The following is a 21,955-nucleotide window of genomic DNA, read 5'->3' on the forward strand; positions in this document are numbered from 1 at the left end:
TGTTTGATCGTATGTTTGCCGGATTCATGCAACTTTGTTATTATAATAATAATAACGCACATACTCATTATTTATAACATATCATGCATATATTATAAATAGAAAACAATACAAGGATGATCAATCGCCCCAAAACTAATGGCCCGTGTGAGCCAAACACGGGCCTAGGTCCAATCCTAGGGTAAATGCACGGGATGCAATGCAACTATATTATTACATTAGCTTCCAATATTACATGTCTTCGATCTTCATAATCACCAAGGCCACCATCTTCCAATCTTGATCTTCCCCTATTCTAATATTTACAAATAAATATCCATGGCACATAGGGATACATCTCATGGGGTGGGAACGGGCCATAAACCAAGCCCACTTGATAAATTGATAATTATTACAATCATTCAACACAAATATCCTAGCATACACCTAGCAAATTGGGCTTGGGCTTTTGATCATCCTTCATGCATAATATCACATATCATACACCATCAATTAATTATCACTATAATTAATTGATCCAATATTATATATCTTGATCCAATCACTAACCGCCACAATTATAAATTAAATTAACAAAGTATACAAACACCTTTGTCTACTTTCAAATTAATTTATTTATAATCGAATTTCTTGTAAATCACAATTTACTATAAATAATTAAAGTCCCACTTCAATTATTTATTTTATGAGAAAATATGTGCAACAATTGTAAATTTAAACTTAAGGGCCCAAAACCCATTTTTCACCAAAAATACTTAGGCCCATTTAAATTTCACAAATAATGTTGTCCATCCAATGGCCCAACATCTCAAGGCCCATGACACTAAGATTGTCCAAAACACTTTTAGAAACCCTAGCCGTCATCGCCGTCGCCGGAGCTCCGTCGCCGGATTCCGGCAACAACAAAAACAAAAAAAATTTTTTTTTTTTTATTTTAAAAAACTGAACATTTCGGGCAGCCCCTCGGGCTGCCCTATGCTGCCCGAAATTTTCGGGCAGCCCCTCGGGCTGCCCGAAAAACATTTTTTTTTTTTGTTTTTCTTCAAAAAATTTCGGCCTTCACCATACATGCACCAAAAAATTTCTCAAGCGGTTAGAAATCGATCTCAACATAATATTACGTAAATATTACACAAAATCCGTAACCTTAGCTCGGATACCACTTGAAAGCGGACCGGTTACGGTGGCCGGAAGCGCAACGGAAGCATAAAATTCGAAATTTTGAGGCAAAAATTTCGGCCACCCTAATTTAAATCTTGTGTAATATTTACAAAATCAAAAACATACATAGGATGTTTAGAAGTTTTACCTATCAACTTTAAAAAGTTGATGCTGGCTCCAACTTTGTTGTCAAACAACAAAGCTCTTCAAGGCATGAAGATCTACAAGCTCCTCCTCCAAATCCTTGAAAAATTTCCTTCAAATTAGGCCCACCACCAACTAGGTAGATCCCCTCACAATTTGCACTAGAAAAATGTGAGGATTTATCAAAGAGAAGTGTGTGTTCTTAAACAATTCAAGAACACAAAAATGGAGAAAAACTTGAGAGAAAAGGTGAGCAATATTTCGGCCATAGCATGTAGAAGAATGAGGGAGGAGAGACTAGTCTTGGGGTTGCAAAAAGTTGATACAAAAAGTAGCATGCCAACCATTATTTTAATCAAAAGTATTCCCCAACTCTTCACCTCCCATGCATGCATATAATATAGTTTTTAATCAAATTAAAAACTTTGGACTAAATTTAATTATCTCAAACATATTTGAGACTAATTAAACATTACTTGAATTTACCCAAGTCCCACTAGTTAAATAATTATTTTAATTGAGCTCTACAAGACTCAATATTATTTAATTAATCCAACACTTGAATTAATTTAATCATTTGGGCTCTACAACGCCCACTAGTGTTTGATTAATTCAACACTTGAATTAATTTAATTTAGTCCATAATAATGTTTATGAAAATCACAATTTTCAAAAACATTATTCTCTTGGCCAAATTTTAATTTAGGAACACTTCCATAAATCAAAATTTACATTTCTCTCATAGAAGTCATACTTCTATTTTTCTTTGCACTTATAAACTCATTTATAAGTCGTTCAACACATTGAACTATTTTCTCCTTTATAGAAGTCATACTTCTAATTTTCCTTGCGCTTATAAACTCCTTTATAAGCCGTTCAACACATTGAACTATTTTTACTTCTCATCGGGATTTACAAAGCTAGTACTTGTGTGGCCCTCAATGGTTCATTGATACAACTAGCCGTGGGTTCACATCTCCATGTGATTCGGACTAAACATGTCCTTATTCGAGCATACCCCAATTGCTCCATTCTTACTTATCAACTCCTTGATAGTAAGAACGTCAGAACTCAAGTCTGATAGTACCCAACCAATCACGTTAAACGCCTAGCAGCATCGCTTACGTGATTCCCTAGGTATCACATGATAGTGCCTGCAAGAACCATTCAATTATGGTTAGCGTACAGTACGGTCCCTTCAACTCATATATCCCGATCGATTCGACAACCATTGGTTTATCGAGAGTTGTCAATGAATCGATACTATGTGTCATGTCGTAGTTGCATCGATGGTGTAATCTATGAAACCCCTTTCATAATTACAACCATACTCTGGCCAGAGATTTCGATCTACATACACATGATAACACATAGGATATCCATACCCAAAGGTAAGCGGTGAATCCCCGACTACAATGCATCGACTCCTATGTGTTTCGACAGAACACCCAACCTTGCCACCTGATGACCCCATGAGAGTCAGTAAACAAGTCAAAGTGTAATTCTAGCACATAGAGTCTCAATGTTGTCTCGGGTCATAAGGACTAATTCTGTACAACCATAAACCAGGACTTTTCCACTCGATAAGTGAGAACCACTTGGAAAGTCCTTTTATGGAGGGTTGTTCAGTGCACTCTACAAGGAGCACCTATCTGCATGTTCGGACATCACAATGTCCCCTACCAATGAAACATGGTACTCACATCGCAGATACTAGTCTCTAACTCGAGCGGCCTATATCCTTCTTAGTGGCGGCTGAATCGACTAGGAACCGTTTAGAATATACAGTATTACATATATGAGTTTCATGATACTCATCATATGAGCATCTCATATTCTTTCTACTATTTGTATATTCAAGGGCTTTATCTATGCAGCTAGCATGGGTATACAGATAAAGATTTGCCAAAGTAATAATTTCAAATATTATTAAAATAAAGACTGCTTATACATAGAGTTTCATTGTGAACACTCGGCCAACACTTGGCTCGACGGGCACCTACTCTAACAGAAGTTCACCACAAAAGGATCAAATGAGCTAGGCAGCGATAACAGCAACACGTCGGTGGTCAACTCCGAAGGCAAGATCATATCCATGCCAACGAGCTTGTCCACGAGCCCGATCACCTTTAGGCCATGCTCATGGACCGAGGCCCCATCTCGCATGCGCAAAGTGATCAGCTCCTTGATGGTAGCATGCCTAAGAGGACGCGTTTGCTCTCCAAAGAGCTCCTTGAGGTGCAAATGAATGTCAGCAGCACTCTTTGCACCCTCAAAACGCCTCTGCAGCTCATCATTCATAGAAGTCAGCATATAACACCTGGCTATCGAGTCATGGTCACACCATTCCTTGTAAGCCTGCAATTCCTCAGGATTGCATTCAGTCGGAGCCTCAACAGGGGGCGACTCAGTCAGTGTATATGCTACATTTTCCGAATTCAAGACGATTTTCAGGTTTCTTAGCCAAGTGAGGTAATTAGGTCCAGTTAATATGTGTTTGTCGAGTATTATAGATATCGGATTGCGCATCGAAGACATTGTCGATTTGTACTGAAAAGTAAAACAGATAAATGTTGATGACTATTTTAAATATTTAGTAAGATATGAAGTTTGGACTTTAACTTCATAAATTATCGCTCCCACTGTTTTGACATTTTCACTACCCTCTAGTGAAAACGGGAAACACTTTCCTCAGTAGGTACGTAAGGTCCAATTAGCGAATTGTGATCCCGAATAATATCGGCCATCACAACTCCTAAAAGGTAGTTTCCAATTGCATCGCCATGCAACCCTCTACGTATACTTTTGTCTCACGTTTGATTAGGACCCAATAATATGACGTCGTTCATCTTTACGTGTCAAGCCTAACCCATCGATATTGAACCTTAATGGAGGGTCGCCATGAGTTCCCTCAATAATATGAGCCGAAATCATGGGAGTTCCACGTAGTTCACATCACAATGTCAATGGATGTCACAGCTTTCCGGCACCCAGGGCCCCCTCAATAATATGAGCCGAGCCCCGAGTACGGGTAGCGTTCATCATGCATCCATTGTCGATGGAAGACAAGGAAATTATAAACAAATTTATAATTCCCCTTTTCGGACTTGATATTAATTTTGAATCTTATTCAAAATGAGGGTTTTTAATTTTGAAAGGTCTCATCATTAATTTTATTTTAAAAGCTCGCCATGTTTGATCGTATGTTTGCCGGATTCATGCAACTTTTGTTATTATAATAATAATAACGCACATACTCATTATTTATAACATATCATGTATATATTATAAATAGAAAACAGTACAAGGATGATCAATCGCCCCAAAACTAATGGCCCGTGTGAGCCAAACACGGGCCTAGGTCCAATCCTAGGGTAAATGCAAGGGATGCAATGCAACTAAATTATTACATTAGCATCCAATATTACATGTCTTCGATCTTCATAATCATCAAGGCCACCATCTTCCAATCTTGATCTTCCACTATTCTAATATTTACAATTAAATATCCATGGCACATAGGGATACATCTCATGGGGTGGGAACGGGCCATAAACCAAGCCCACTTTAAATTGATAATTATTACAATCATACAACACAAATATCCTAGCATACACCTAGCAAATTGGGCTTGGGCTTTTGATCATCCTTCATGCATAATATCACATATCATACACCATCAATTAATTATCACAATAATTAATTGATCCAATATTATATATCTTGATCCAATCACTAACCGCCACAATTATAAATTAAATTAACAAAGTATACAAACACCTTTGTCTACTTTCAAATTAATTTATTTATAATCGAATTTCTTGTAAATCACAATTTACTATAAATAATTAAAGTCCTACTTCAATTATTTATTTTATGAGAAAATATGTGCAACAATTGTAAATTTAAACTTAAGGGCCCAAAAACCATTTTTCACCAAAAATATTTTGGCCCATTTAAATTTCACAAATTATGTTGGCCATCCAATGGCCCAACTTCTCAAGGCCCATGACACTAAGATTATCCAAAACACTTTTGAAACCCTAGTCGTCATTGCCGTCGCCGGAGCTCCGTCGCCGGATTCCGGCAACAAAAAATTTTTTTTATTTATTTTAAAAGCAGTATTTCGGGCAGCCCCTTGGGCTGCACCTCGGCTGCCCAAAATTTTCGGGCAGCCCCTTCGGGCAGCCCTCGGGCAGCCCCGGAAAAACATTTTTTTTTTTTTTTGTTTCTAAAATTTCGGTCCTTGCATTTTGTTGCACCAAAAAATATCAAACGGTTAGAAATTGATCTCAACATAATATTATGCAAATATTACACAAAAACCGTAACCATAGCTCGGATACCACTTGAAAGCGGACCGGTTACGGTGGCCGGAAGCGCAACGGAAGTCAAAAATTTTAATTTCATAGCAAGAAATTCGGCCACCATGATTTATGTGCAATATTTACAAACAAACACCATACATAGGATGTTTTAGAAAATTACCTATCAACCTCTTGAGGTTGATGTATGGCACCAACTTTGTTGTAAACAACAAAGCTCTTCAAGGTTGAAGATCTACAAGCCTCCAACTTCCTTTCCTTCAAAATCAAGCCCACCACAAGCTATGTAAAACCCCTCTTGATTTGCACTAGAAAAATCAAGAGGATTTTTCAATGAGAAATCTTTTATTCTCCAACACTTGAAGAACAAAAGAGAGAAGAATTTTTGGGAGAGAAAGACTAGAAAATTTCGGCCAAGACAAGGTTGGAATGAGGGAGTGAAGTCTAGACTTGGGTGTGGGAAAAGTGAAAAAGTTGATCCCCATGCCATTCATTATTTTATTAAAAAGTATTCAAAGTCTCTTCACCTCCCAAGCATGCAAACCCTAGCATGTCATGCATATATAATATGGTTTTTAACACATTAAAAACCATGGACTAAATTTTAATTATCTCAAACACATTTGAGATTAATTAAATACTACTTGAATTTATTCAAGTCCCACTAGTTAAATAATTATTTTAATTGAGCTCTACAAGACTCAATATTATTAATTCAACACTTGAATTATTTTTAATTATTTGGACTCTACTAGGTCCACTAGTGTTTAATTAATTCAACACTTGAATTAATTTAATTTAGTCCCCAATAATGTTTATGAAAATCACAATTTTCAACTACATTATTTACTTGGCCAAATTTTAATCTTAGGAACACTTCCATAAATTAAAATTTATATTTCTCTCTTAGAAGTCATACTTCTATTTTTCTTAACGCTTATAAACACATTTATAAGCCGTTCAACACATTGAACTATTTTACTTCTCATCGGGATTTACAAAGCCAGTACTTGTGTGGCCCTCAATGGTTCATTGATACAACTAGCCGTGGGTTCACATCTCCATGTGATTCGGACTAAACATGTCCTTATACGAGCATACCCCAATTGCTCCATTCTTACTTATCAACTCCTTGATAGTAAGAACGTCAGAACTCAAGTCTGATAGTACCCAACCAATCACGTTAAACGCCTAGCAGCATCGCTTACGTGATTCCCTAGGTATCACATGATAGTGCCTGCAAGAACCATTCAATTATGGTTAGCGTACAGTACGGTCCCTTCAACTCATATATCCCGACCGATTCGACAACTATTGGTTTATCGAGAGTTGTCAATGAATCGATACTATGTGTCATGTTGTGGTTGCATCGATGGTGTAATCTATGAAACCCTTTTCATAATTACCACCATACTCTGATCAGAGATTTCAACCCACATATACATGAAAAACACATAGGATATCCATACCCGAAGGTAAGCGGTGAATCCCCGACTACAATGCATCGACTCCTATATGTTTCGCCGTAACACCCAACCTTGCCACCTAATGACCCCATAAGAGTCGGTAAACAAGTCAAAGTGAAACGCTAGCACATAGAGTCTCAATGTTGTCCCGGGTCATAAGGACTAATTCTGTACAACCATAAACTAGGACTTTTCCACTCGATAAGTGAGAACCACTTGGAAAGTCCTTTTATGGAGGGTTGTTCAGTGAACTCTACCAGGAGCACCTATCTGCATGCTCGGACATCACAATGTCCCCTACCAATGAAACATGGTACTCACATCGCAGATACTAGTCTCTAACTCGAGCGGCCTTTATCCTTCTTAGTGGCGGCTGAATCGACTAGGAACGGTTTAGAATATACAGTATTCCAAATATGAGTTTCATGATACTCATCATATGAGCATCTCATATTCTTTCTACTATTTGTATATTCAAGGACTTTATCTATGCAACTAGCATGGGTATAAAGATAAAGATGCGCCAAATTAATAAATTCAAATATTATTAAAATAAAGATTGCTTATACATAGAGTTTCATTGTGAACACTCGGCCAACACTTGGCTCGACGGGCACCTACTCTAACAGGGGCAACGGTACGTCTTATTCCTAGACTTCGGTCAACTCTTTATCGAGGGTCTACACATATAGCAAATCTGCTCCTATGCGTCGATACACCGAAACGTCTAGTTTTGGCAAGTCTGCCAATCTCTCCTATCTCAGGACTCGAATATAAATCAATAAACAAGGCATTACATAATCAAATGTAATAACAATCTAGTATGTGATTTAGGGAAACTCGTATCAAATCTGAATCGAGTTGTGCAATCCCGTGACCACATGAGTTATACCTTTCTTGTCGCACTGTCTGTCGAGATCTTGAATCAAATGTCAAACCTGTTACTTCAAATCTGAAATGGCGATATACAAATCTTCTATATCAAACCACAACTCAAGCAAATCTTGGAATAATCAATAATCAGTCTTGCTACAAATTGACGGCATAACGGCATATTCTCGCAATACCGATCAACTCAAACAATAATACACAATCATAATTCATTCCCAACAACTCATAATCTCATCTACACCTCAATCCACCAGCTAGAATCTGTAAAATCTTCACATAATACATGCTGGAATTTCGAACAAAAGCATACGATATCCGAAAATCAATCTGATAACGACTCTACGATGCTCGATATACCAAGAACACATATTTCTAACAAAATCATAATTTCCCCAATACATAGATTTCGAACCATGCTGAAATTATATCAAACTTACATCCTTTCGTAGCCAACGATGCAAGGATCAATAATCCGGACTCGGACTTAAAATCAGATTAACAAATCTTGCACAATCTCGAATCTAAAATGGAAAATCTTGAAGGAACAAGGCTTGCTCTCGGTTCTCTCTTCCAATCTGAATAAAATGAAGACTCAGCAGCTTAGGTATTTATATAGCATGCCATGTGTCAACATAAAAATCGAAGGTGGCACTTCGCATGCAGCACCGCGGGTGCGGTAGCTCAGGAGCGCGGGTGCGCTGTGCTCACGGCGAGTTCATCCAAAAATGTAGCACCTAGACCGCGGGTGCGGTCCTTACATGACCGCGGGTGCGGTCTCACACTGCGGTGGCGGTCTTGCTAACACCGCGGGTGCGGTGTCTTTTCGCACAATTTCACTAATTTCCTCTCAATGCACCGCGGGTGCTGTATCTCTAACACCGTGGGTGCGGTGTGGCTTCGGCCCTGGTGCTCAAAATCTGATAATTCATGCATTCTTATCTATACAAGTCTAACATCAATGCCAATTGACAATTCTCGAGCCTTACATTTATGGCTGTGGTTTCATAGACTATGAAACCCATGTTTATTGCTTTCAGTTATGACAGCATGTTTATATGATTTGATTTAAATTGCATGGTTATCTGAATTGAGTTGCATGCTTATTTTGAGTTGATTTCATAGATTATGAAATCTATTACTTTTGAATATGATCATGATAGCATGTTTTAAGATTTAGATTGTTTCTATACATGCTTACCATGTTTTATACTGGGATTTATTCTCACCGGAGTTATCCGGCTGTTGTCTTGTTTTGTATGTGTGCATGACAACAGGTGGGGCTGGTTCAGGGTCATGAGGATGATGAGAGAAGACGAGTTAGCGTGGTGATTCCGGACTTGTAGCAGACTTGGTTTATTACTTGAACTTAGTAACTGAACCTTAGATTTAAATTGTACAGTATTGTACTTTTATACCGAAATGTAGTTGTTTTTATACAGAGATGTATATTGTTAGATTCCATTACCTTCCGCATTTATATTTCAAAAAGAAAAATTTTTAGACCCTGTTTATCAGAATTGATAATTGAATCCCAAAGATGATTAAGAAAATGATTAGCGTCCGGGTCCCCACAACAGGTGGTATCAGAGCGATAGATCCTTTAGATTGAGATAGTCAGAGTTGATAGATCTTTTAGACTGAGATAGTAGAGAATGAGCGGGGTAGATTGAACTTTCTTCCTTGCATATGATTGCTAGCATGAGATTTATTATAATGTTGAATTACATTATGGGTGCTAGCATGATTTACTATATTCCCTATTACATGTTGTTTGTATCGGAGTTGATTACTGCATGTAATTGTTAAGCCTGAATAAGAACTGAGTCTCGATCAGAGGTATATGATCAGAGGAGGGCTGAGACAGATTGTATAGACTGTGTACTAACCGGTTTGATATTTAGATATACCGCCTCGGAGAATTTCAGAAAAGGGCAGTACTTCGACTGAACAGATAGATATATCAGAGAATCAGATAGAAACACAGATGAAGAGGTTTCAGTCGTTTTGACCGCCGATTCTGAAGGGAACTGAGACACCAGCAGATTGTGAGAATTGGCTTGAGGAGACAGAAATGGTATTTGAATTTCTTGGTCTCACAGATGATTGTAGAGTTAACCTGATTGAGAACCAATTGCAAGAGACTGCAAGAAGATGGTGGTTACTAACCAAAGGAGCTTTAGAACAGAGTTGTTCAGTAATATCGTGGAAGATCTTTAAATTTGAATTTTATCAAAGATTCTTCCCTACATCATACAGACAGGACAGAAGTGCAGAGTTTACTAACTTGAGATAGGGTCAGATGAGTATTGATGAGTATCTGGCACAGTTCTTCACCTTATTACGTTTTGCCCCTCTTGTGGCTAGGAATGATGATGCGATGTCTAGCCAGTTCATTCAGGGATTGAATCCTGAGATACGTACATTGGTAAATGTGAAGCAATCGATTAGTTTTGCTGATACATTGAACAGAGCCAAAAGAGCAGAAACGGTTCTGATAGGACAACAGGGAGCATCGTATGATCTTCCAGCATCGAATCCACAACAACTGCCTTCCAGAGTTGAGATTGGCAGCAACAGTGGTAAAAAGAAAGAACCATTGAAGATCGAAAAGAAACAGTTTAAGAAGTTAGGAGGTGGACAGAGTAGTTCATCTAGCCCTAGTGTTTCCAGTCCGAGTTATACTGGAGTATACTGCAGAACTTGCGGAGGAAGACATTCCACAGAACACTGCCAAGGAGTACTTAGTAGATGCAATGTCTGTAAACAGTCGGGACACTTTGCGAGAGTTTGTCCTCAAAGAGATTCCCGAAGATTTTAGGGAACAGAATCATCTGATGACACTGATGGTGGAACAGACCCAGATATAGTGACAGGTACTATTCTTTATGATTCTATTGCATATGTATTGATATATACTAATTCATTTCATATGAGCATATCTGATGGAGTAGCATGGAGATATGTTGTATCTGATTTGGGTCTAGTTGTACTGTAGTATTGATTTCCTAGCTTGTTGAGGAAATGTTGATATCAGAGATTTCTGTATATATGGTATACTACAGTAAGATGAGAATGAAATAGAGATAGATTATGATGTACTTGTGTTTTCTGATTTGAACGCATTATTGATATGTATATGCTGAACAAGTACAGATATATTGTAGAATTTTTCCAGAAATGGTAAGATTCAGACCAGAGAGGACTGATCAGTGGAGATACCCTAGTAAGGATTCTAGATTTGGAATTCCTTTGATATCTGTATTATATATGACTCGATTAGTACAGAAAGGAGCAGATTTCTTTATTATGTATTCAGTAGATCCACTGAAGTCGAGCCTAGAATTGGTAGATTTTCCAATGATGTATGAGTTGGCTGATGTTTGCCTAGATAAGATATTAGATTTGCTTGATATCAGAAAGATAGATTTCAGAATTGAATTCAGATCAGATACTGATTGTTGTTTTAGAATTCAGTACAGAATGATATTGAGTGTACAGAATGATACAAAATGAACTGAAAGAATATTTGAAAGATCATATTAAATATTCTGAGAATTATGATTCCTGTATACAGAAATTGTTCAGATATGTATTTTGTTTGAAACAGATTGTATTCAGAATAAATGATATCTGATGTTAGTATACTAATTGATTTTGAGACAGTTGATATTGTGATCTGTAAGGCTCGAGAATTATCGGTTGTTATTGATGTGAGACTTGAAACGACGAGAATACATGATATTTAGATCAGAATTTGTAATGCAGGGCCGAAGCCACACCGCACCCGCGGTACAGGAAGGACCGCACCCGCGGTGCATTGACAGAAAATTTGTAAAATTGTGCGAACAGACACCGCACCCGCGGTAATAACATCACCGCACCCGCGGTCCAAGAATTTCAGAAAATGCAAGGGCTGCCAGTGAGCACAGCGCACCCACGCTGCTAGTGTACCGCACCCGCGGTCGTGTGTGTCAAATGAAAAATAAAGACACTTGTTCCTTGCCATGCAATACAAGGGTATGTGGCTTCATTTCCTTCCATTTTCAGTAATAAGCACCGAGGGAGAATTCAGAAGAGAGTTCAAGGCTTCTTCCATCTCACAATTTATCTTTTGCAAGATTTAGCCATCCAAACTTGAATTCGAGTTCAGATTGGTACTCCTCTCAACCAAAGCTACAAGAGGATGTAAGTATTGTTCATTTCCAGCATGTTTCGAAAATTATGTGTTGGAAGAATTCAGATTTGACATAGATTATGTGTTCTTGATATACTAAGCATCGTAGAAACGTAAACGGATCGAATTTCAGACGTCGTATGCTATACGTTCGATTTTCCAGCATGTGTTGGATTGAGAATATACAGATTACAGCATGTATATAGATGTTAGATGAGATGATGAGTTGATTGTGATTGAGTATGATGTTCTTGGGTTATCGGTATCGAAAGAATTACGCCGTTACGCCGTCGAATTATATTGAAACCGATTTCAGCCTTGTATATTGAGTTGCTTGAGATGTATATGACTGAAGTGCACATTGTTTATGCCATTTCAGATTTGTATTGGCTATTGTGAACTCGAGACTTCGACTACGACACCGACTATTCGACAAGAAAGGTATAATTCATGTGGTCACGGGATAGCACAACTCGATTCAGATTTGATACGAGTTTCCCTAAATCACATACTAGATTGTTATTACATTTGATTATGTAATGTCTTGTTTATTGATTTATATTCGAGTCCTAAGATAGGAGTATTGGAAGATTGGCCAAAACTAGACGTTTCGCTGTATCGTCGCATAGTAGTAGAGTTGCTCTATGTGTAGACCCTCGATACAGAGTTGACCGAAGTCTAGGAATAAGACGTACCGTTACCCCGAGTGGCTGGGTAGGTGACAGACCGTCTTATTCACACCGAGATCCCTAGATTTGAACCGAGTCGAGTCAAGATTTAAATGGTGAATACAGATTTGTATTCTTCTACATGTTTAGATTTGCATTCATGTTATTTGATATATGCTATGCTCTTGTACATGATTATTACATTGCATGCATCCATGTTTTATACTGGGATATGTTCTCACCGGAGTTATCCGGCTGTTGTCGTGTCTGTATGTGTGCATGGCAACAGGTGGGGCAGGATCTGGGTCACGAGCTAGATGAGAGGTTGATGATAGCGTGGAGATCTCGGGCATGGAAGATTTCTAGTGGTTTCTATTTAGACTTGTATACACCTATGTTTGTAGTTGGTGTGTAAACACGAGTGTATGGTTGTACTAGACAGACATGTATGTACATTATGTTGTTATTTCTTATAAAGACAATGTTATGCTTTGACTATACATTTGAATTAATGTTAAAAGCAAATTTTTGACCCACATTTTCGAACAAAGATCCAATTAAATCCCAAAAGAATTGAGTTAGAGCCCGGGTCCCCCCAATAGGTGGTATCAGAGCAGTAGGTTCTGTAGTCTGAGATAGAATAGAATGAGCGGGGTAGATCGAGCCATCTTCCTTGCTTTTGAGATGCTAGCATGGTTTATTGCTTTCCCTATTGTATGTTGTTGTATTATCTGAATTGATTTACAGCATTTCAAGCCTGAATCAGAACCGATTCTTGATCAGAGGTATACGATCAGAGGAGGGCTGAGACAGATGATCTTTATGGTGTACTAATCAGTTTGATAATCAGATTTATGCCGCCTAGACGTATACCACAGCCAGAGCAGGGTAGCACATCCGGTGCACAGATGGATGTTACCGCTACGCCGATGGAGACCTTATTGAAGAGATTTCAGTCTTTCCATCCGCCTACCCTGAAGGGCACAGAGAGTGCAGTAGAGTGCGAGAGCTGGCTTGATGATATCGAGATGTTGTTTGAGTCTTTGGCATATACTGATGAGCGACGTGTGAAACTGATAGGGCATCAGATGCAAGAGGTTGCCAAGAGCTGGTGGTTGACTACGAAGAGAGCCTTGGAGCACCGAGGCATTGATATCACGTGGAAAGTCTTCAAAGATGAGTTCTATCAGCGCTTCTTCCCCGTTTCCTACCGAAAAGATAAAGGAGCTGAATTTGCGAATCTGAAGCAGGGACAGTGGAACATCGAGGAGTATGTTGCTAAATTTTCTGCATTGCTACGATTTGCACCGCATGTGGCCGGGAACGACGAGGCAGTGGCCGATCAGTTTATCAACGGGCTGAATCCCGATGTTTTTACTTTGGTGAACACGGGACGGCCTAATACTTTTTCAGAGGCACTGAACAGAGCTAAGGGAACCGAGGCTGGCTTGATCAGGCAGCGAGGCGCTTCCTACGGTGTTCAGGTGCAGAGACCGCCACAGTCCACGACCGTACAGTTTCCACCACCTCCTCCTCGTTTTGACAGTGGAGCTAGTGGTAGTGGTAAGAAGGAATTTCTGAAGGCTAAGGGCAGACAGTTTAAGAAGTCCGGGAGTAGTTCATCGAGTTCGAGTGGATCTCGACAGATATGTCAGGGTTCAGATTACAGTGGCGTATATTGTAGCTCGTGTGGAGGACGACATGCCACGGAGCAGTGTCAAGGAGTTATGGGACGCTGCAACATCTGTAGGCAACAGGGACACTTCTCCAGAGTTTGTCCCAGAGAGGTGCACCACGATTCCAGAGTGCAGGGTCATCAGCACCAGTGCCACAGATGGAGAGACAGGCATCCTCTGTACACTCCTTCCAGCCACCAATCCACACAGACCCAGCAGAAACCAGGAGGTAGTCAGACAGTGAGTCAACCTCCGAGGCAGCAGGCTAGGGTGTTTGCGCTGACAGAGGAGCAGGCGCAGGAGGCACCAGATGACGTCATTGCAGGTAACTGTTTTCTTTGCGGTTATCCTGCATATGTGTTGATAGACACAGGTGCATCCCATACATTTATATCTGAACATTTTGCATTGAGACATTCATTGCCTGTTGAGTCGATGTCGACAGTAGTGTCTATAGCTTCTCCGTTGGGAAGTGGTTTGATATCTGTGACTACTGTTAGACACTGTATGCTTCAGTTTGAGGGGCATGAGATTGATCTTGATTGTGTAGTACTTGGGTTAGCTGATTTTGATTGTATAGTTGGTATAGACATGTTGACCAAGTACAGGGCCACTGTAGATTATTTCCACAAGATTGTCAGATTCAGACCCGACATGACAGATGAGTGGAAATTCTACGGCAAGGGTTCCAGATCTCGGATTCCCTTAGTATCTGCTCTGACTATGAGTAGATTGCTTCAGAGAGGAGTAGAGGGCTTTCTCGTATATTCAGTAGATCTACTGAAGTCGAGCCCAGCATTGGCAGATCTGCCAGTGGTTTGCGAGTTTGCAGATATATTCCCAGACGAGATTCCAGGGTTGCCTCCAGTTCGAGAGGTTGATTTCAGCATTGATCTTGTGCCAGGCAGTGTTCCTATCTCGAGAGCTCCGTATAGGATGGCACCGATAGAGCTGAAAGAGTTGAAAGCACAGTTGGAAGATCTTCTGTCCAAGGGGTACATTAGACCGAGTGTATCACCTTGGGGTGCTCCGGTGCTTTTCGTCAGAAAGAAAGATGGTTCGATGCGACTGTGTATTGATTACAGACAGTTGAACAAGGCAACAGTGAAGAACAAGTATCCTTTGCCGCGCATCGACGATTTGTTTGATCAGTTACAGGGAATCTTCGGTATACTCGAAGATTGATTTGAGATCAGGGTATCATCAGCTCAGAGTTAGAGACGTTGATATTCCGAAGACTGCATTCCGAACCAGGTATGGGCATTACGAATTTGTTGTTATGCCTTTCGGTTTGACGAATGCACCTGCGGTGTTTATGAGTTTGATGAACCGCATTTTTCAGAGATATTTAGATGATTTTGTGATTGTGTTTATTGACGACATTTTGGTGTATTCGAAGAGTTTGACTGAGCATGCAGATCACCTGAGGATTGTATTGAAGACTTTGAGAAATGAGCAGTTGTATGCCAAACTGTCCAAGTGTGAATTCTGGCTGAGACATGTCGTCTTCTTGGGTCACATTATATCTGGAGATGGTATTGCGGTAGATCCGAGTAAAGTTGAAGCTGTGATCAGTTGGCCGAGACCGACTTCTGTGCCAGAGATACGCAGTTTCATGGGTCTAGCCGGGTATTATCGACGTTTTATTCGAGACTTCTCCAGTATAGCAAAGCCTATCACCCAGTTGACACAGAAGAACATGCCATTTGTGTGGTCAGAAGATTGTGAAGCCAGTTTTATTGAGCTGAAGAAGAGGCTGACTAGTGCGCCTGTCTTGACGATTCCTACCGGTACAGGTGAGTTCGTTGTATATTGTGACGCATCTCACAGAGGACTAGGGTGTGTTCTTATGCAGTGAGGGCACGTGATAGCGTACACCTCTAGACAGCTGAAGCCGCACGAGACTCGTTACCCGATTCATGATCTCGAATTGGCGGCGATTGTTTTTGCACTCAAGATCTGGCGTCATTATCTGTATGGCGAGAAATTTGAGATCTATTCCGATCATAAGAGCCTGAAGTATCTCTTTTCTCAGTCAGAGTTGAACATGAGGCAGCGACGATGGCTTGATCTGCTGAAAGATTTTGATTGCGAGATCAAGTACTATCCAGGGAAGTCGAATGCAGCTGCAGACGCCTTAAGTCGAAAGGTATGTGCGCTTTCCTTATCGACAGTAGGTGTATCGAATTTAGTAGAGGATTGTTGCTTGTCGGGATTGACATTTGATACAGAGAGTAGACCGTTGCGACTTGCTGCGATTCAGATTGAGCCAGATCTGATTTTGAGGATCAAAGAAGCGCAGAGAATCGATCCGAGCGTTCAAAAATCGATTGATATGGTCAGAACTGGTCATATATCAGAGTATCAAATTAGAGATTCTGTTCTGTATGTGAATAACCGCTTAGTAGTGCCAGAGGTTCCAGAATTGAGACGACAGATCATGTCAGAGGCACACTGTAGTCGGTTCAGCATTCACCCTGGTGGCAGGAAGATGTACAATGACTTGAAGACACAATTCTGGTGGAAGCAGATGAAGACAGACATTGCAGAATTTGTGTCTAAGTGCTGGAATCAGGTGAAGGTAGAAAGAAAGAAGCCCGGAGGTTTACTTCAGAGTTTGTCTATTCCTGAATGGAAATGGGACCACATTTCCATGGATTTCGTGACGAAGTTACCTCGATCTTCGCGGGGCTGTGATTCGATTTGGGTCATCATTGATAGAGTGACCAAATCAGCTTGCTTTATTCCGTACAGAATGACCTATCGACACGATCAGATGGCAGAGTTGTATGTCAGAGAGGTCGTCAGATTGCACGGTGTGCCGAAGTCGATCGTATCAGATCGTGATCCACGATTTACTTCTCACTTTTGGCACAGCTTACAGCAGGCTTTAGGTACGACTTTACACCTGAGCACTGCTTATCATCCTCAGACGGACGGACAGTCAGAGCGGACTATCCAGACTTTAGAGGATATGCTGAGAGCTGTAGTACTAGACTTTGGTACTAGTTGGCAAGATTCATTGCCGTTGTGTGAGTTTTCATACAACAACAGCTATCAGACTAGCATTGAAATGGCACCGTTCGAAGCTTTATACGGAAAGAAGTGCAGATCTCCGTTGTACTGGGATGATATTTCTGAGGTACCAGAGTTGGGGCCTGATATGATTCGTGAGATGACCGAGAAAGTGAAGATCATTCAGAAGAGAATGAAGACGGCACAAGATAGGCAAGCGAAGTACGCCAATGTCAGACGCAGACCGTTGGTATTTGAGCAGGGAGACAGAGTATTTTTGAGAATTTCACCTTTCAGAGGCGTTGTCAGATTTGGCAAGCGTGGGAAGTTGTCTCCTAGATACGTCGGTCCGTACGAGATCCTTGAGAAGATTGGCGATCGAGCTTACAGACTTGCTCTTCCTTCTTCACTGTCCGGTATACATGATGTTTTTCATGTATCGATGTTGCGCAAATACATGCCGGATGATTCTCATGTCATTCAGCCTGACGAAGACGAGTTAGATCATACTCTGAGCTATGTGGAAAGACCGATACAGATTCTTGATCGGAAGGAGAAACAGCTTAGAACCAAGACCATTCCGCTTGTGAAGATTCAGTGGAGTCGTCATGGCATCAAGGAAGCAACTTGGGAGACAGAGTCTGATATGAGACAGAAACATCCAGAGCTATTCATATGATGTGAGTTTTCCTTACAATTTTGATTAAATTGTTTCATATATATACTTGCATGATTACTTGCTTGCGAGTTCGAGGACGAACTCCTGTCTAAGAGGGGGAGAAATGTAAGGCTCGAGAATTATCGGTTGTTATTGATGTGAGACTTGAAACGACGAGAATACATGATATTTAGATCAGAATTTGTAAAGCAGGGCCGAAGCCACACCGCACCCGCGGTACAGGAAGGACCGCACCCGCGGTGCATTGAAGAAAATTTGTAAAATTGTGCGAACAGACACCGCACCCGCGGTAATAACATCACCGCACCCGCGGTCCAAGAATTTCAGAAAATGCAAGGGCTGCCGTGAGCACAGCGCACCCGCGCTGCTAGTGTACCGCACCCGCGGTCGTGCGTGTCAAATGAAAAATAAAGACACTTGTTCCTTGCCATGCAATACAAGGGTATGTGGCTTCATTTCCTTCCATTTTCAGTAATAAGCACCGAGGGAGAATTCAGAAGAGAGTTCAAGGCTTCTTCCATCTCACAATTTATCTTTTGCAAGATTTAGCCATCCAAACTTGAATTCGAGTTCAGATTGGTACTCCTCTCAACCAAAGCTACAAGAGGATGTAAGTATTGTTCATTTCCAGCATGTTTCGAAAATTATGTGTTGGAAGAATTCAGATTTGACATAGATTATGTGTTCTTGATATACTAAGCATCGTAGAAACGTAAACGGATCGAATTTCAGACGTCGTATGCTATACGTTCGATTTTCCAGCATGTGTTGGATTGAGAATATACAGATTACAGCATGTATATAGATGTTAGATGAGATGATGAGTTGATTGTGATTGAGTATGATGTTCTTGGGTTATCGGTATCGAAAGAATTACGCCGTTACGCCGTCGAATTATATTGAAACCGATTTCAGCCTTGTATATTGAGTTGCTTGAGATGTATATGACTGAAGTGCACATTGTTTATGCCATTTCAGATTTGTATTGGCTATTGTGAACTCGAGACTTCGACTACGACACCGACTATTCGACAAGAAAGGTATAATTCATGTGGTCACGGGATTGCACAACTCGATTCAGATTTGATACGAGTTTCCCTAAATCACATACTAGATTGTTATTACATTTGATTATGTAATGTCTTGTTTATTGATTTATATTCGAGTCCTAAGATAGGAGATATTGGCAGATTGGCCCAAACTAGACGTTTCGGTGTATCGTCGCATAGTAGTAGAGTTGCTCTATGTGTAGACCCTCGATACAGAGTTGACCGAAGTCTAGGAATAAGACGTACCGTTACCCCGAGTGGCTGGGTAGGTGACAGACCGTCTTATTCACACCGGGATCCCTAGATTTGAACCGAGTCGAGTCAAGATTTAAATGTTGAATACAGATTTGTATTCTTCTACATGTTTAGATTTGCATTCATGTTATTTGATATATGTTATGCTCTTGTACATGATTATTACATTGCATGCATCCATGTTTTATACTGGGATATGTTCTCACCGGAGTTATCCGGCTGTTGTCGTGTCTGTATGTGTGCATGGCAACAGGTGGGGCAGGATCTGTGTGGGGACCCGGGCTCTAACTCAATTATTTTGGGATTTATTGGATCTTTGCTCGAAAATGTGGGTCAAAATTTTGCTTTTAACATGAACTCAAATGTATAATTAAAGCATAACATGTCTCTATATTAATTAAACAACATAATGTACATACAAGTCTATCTAGTACAATCATACGCTAGTGTTTAAATACCAACTACAAATATCAGTAGTACTAGTCTAATAAGCAAACACTAGAAATCTTCAACGCCCGAGATCTCCACGCTATCCTCAACCTCTCATCTAGCTCGAGACCCAGATCCTGCCCCACCTGTTGCCATGCACACATACAGACACGACAACAGCCGGATAACTCCGGTGAGAACAAATCCCAGTATAAAACATGGTAAACATGTATAGAAACAATCTAAATCATAAAACATGCTATCATGAACATATTCAAAAGTAATAGATTTCAAAATCTATGAAATCAAATCAAAATAAGCATGCAACCCAATTCAGATAGACATGAAATTTAAATCAAATCATATAAACATGCTGTCATGACTGAAAGCAATAAACATGGATTTCATAGTCTATGAAACCACATTCATAACCACATTCAGTTCTAGTCAAATCATGTCTAGACTCGACTCAACTATATCTCTAGGGATCCCAGGGTGAATAAGACGTCACTGTCTGTCACCTACCCTCCCATTCAGGGTGACGTACGTCTTATTCCTAGACTTCGGTCATATCTGTATCGAATAATCTACAATAGGAGGGTGTCTGCTCCTATGTAACGATACACCGAACGTCTAGAAGTCTGACTATCTGTCAAACTTTCCTACCTCAAATGCAATGTATAACAATCTGTAAACAAAGCATGTTCATTTCAAAGGATTTGAATATAAAGTCTATAAACAAATCACAATTATATCAAAAGATAAACAATAATCAAGTATGTGATTTTATTGGGAAACTCAAATGAGATCTGATTTGAGTTATATCTTCCCAGATATCACATGAATTATACCTTTGTCGTCCTGGTCTGACGAAGACGAAGTCTCGAAGTCCAATCTGTCCATATCAAGTCTGAGATGACAATATCAAATACAATGTATCAATGTGTAACTCAATTCACGATCTGTTCTGATCAATACTCAACTCAGTATATAATCTGATCAATGTAAATTAACTGATGTTTCAACGGCATACTAACACAGTCTTGTAACTCCGTAAATCACAACATCACTGATATCATATCTAATTCATAACACAGACATATGGTATAATTTCCTCAGTCTGATTCCACAAATATACCGAATAATCTATTCAGAACATATGAGAATAATCATTTCTCCATTCTTGAATCAAGAACAATACCAATCTAGTGTTCAATCTAAATCAATATCTTCAGAAAATCATAACAATTGTATAAACAGTCTATTCGTAAATCTGACTTCGATTATACAATACCTACGGTAGCAAACACACCATATCTGAAACATATACAGTTTTAACAACATCATATTTCCAAAACATCTCAAAACGTAATAAAACTTACGTCCTTGTGTAGCTCTAGTCGAGAGGAGTACGGTACTACGTTCAAATTCGAATTCTGATGAACGGTCCTTCCACAATCGCCAATCAAAAAGGCGTAAGGAGTGTAAGGGAAAACGTGTCATTCCTCTGTATATATACTGCATGCACTTCATGAAACGTGGCATCATTTTTCATGCAACACGCATGACCGCGGGTGCGGTGAGTGTAAGGAGCGCGGGTGCGCTCAAGCGGTGATCCTAGCCATTCTCTCGGCAGCTCAGACCGCGGGTGCGCTTCTTGCAAGACCGCAGGTGCGGTGTCATCAGCGCGGGTGCGCTCCGTCTAATACCGCGGGTGCGGTGTGTCTACGGGATTTGTACTTCATTTTCTGCACATGCACCGCGGGTGCGGTCGTGCTAGCACCGCGGGTGCGGTTGTGCAACTTCTAAATTCTAGTTTTCTGATCATGCAACACCTGGTTTCTCAAATCTTTCTTCCCTCATTGCATGTCATGCATTCTCATATCTTTCGAGTCTTACATTAACGAAGATTAACAATCTTGGTTTTATCAATTCTAAAATTCTTGGGCATTACAATCTGGGTCACGAGCTAGATGAGAGGTTGATGATAGCGTGGAAATCTCGGGCATGGAAGATTTCTAGT

The sequence above is a fragment of the Primulina eburnea genome, chromosome 5, assembly GCF_022965805.1.
Source record: "Primulina eburnea isolate SZY01 chromosome 5, ASM2296580v1, whole genome shotgun sequence".
Classification (NCBI taxonomy): Eukaryota; Viridiplantae; Streptophyta; class Magnoliopsida; order Lamiales; family Gesneriaceae; genus Primulina; species Primulina eburnea.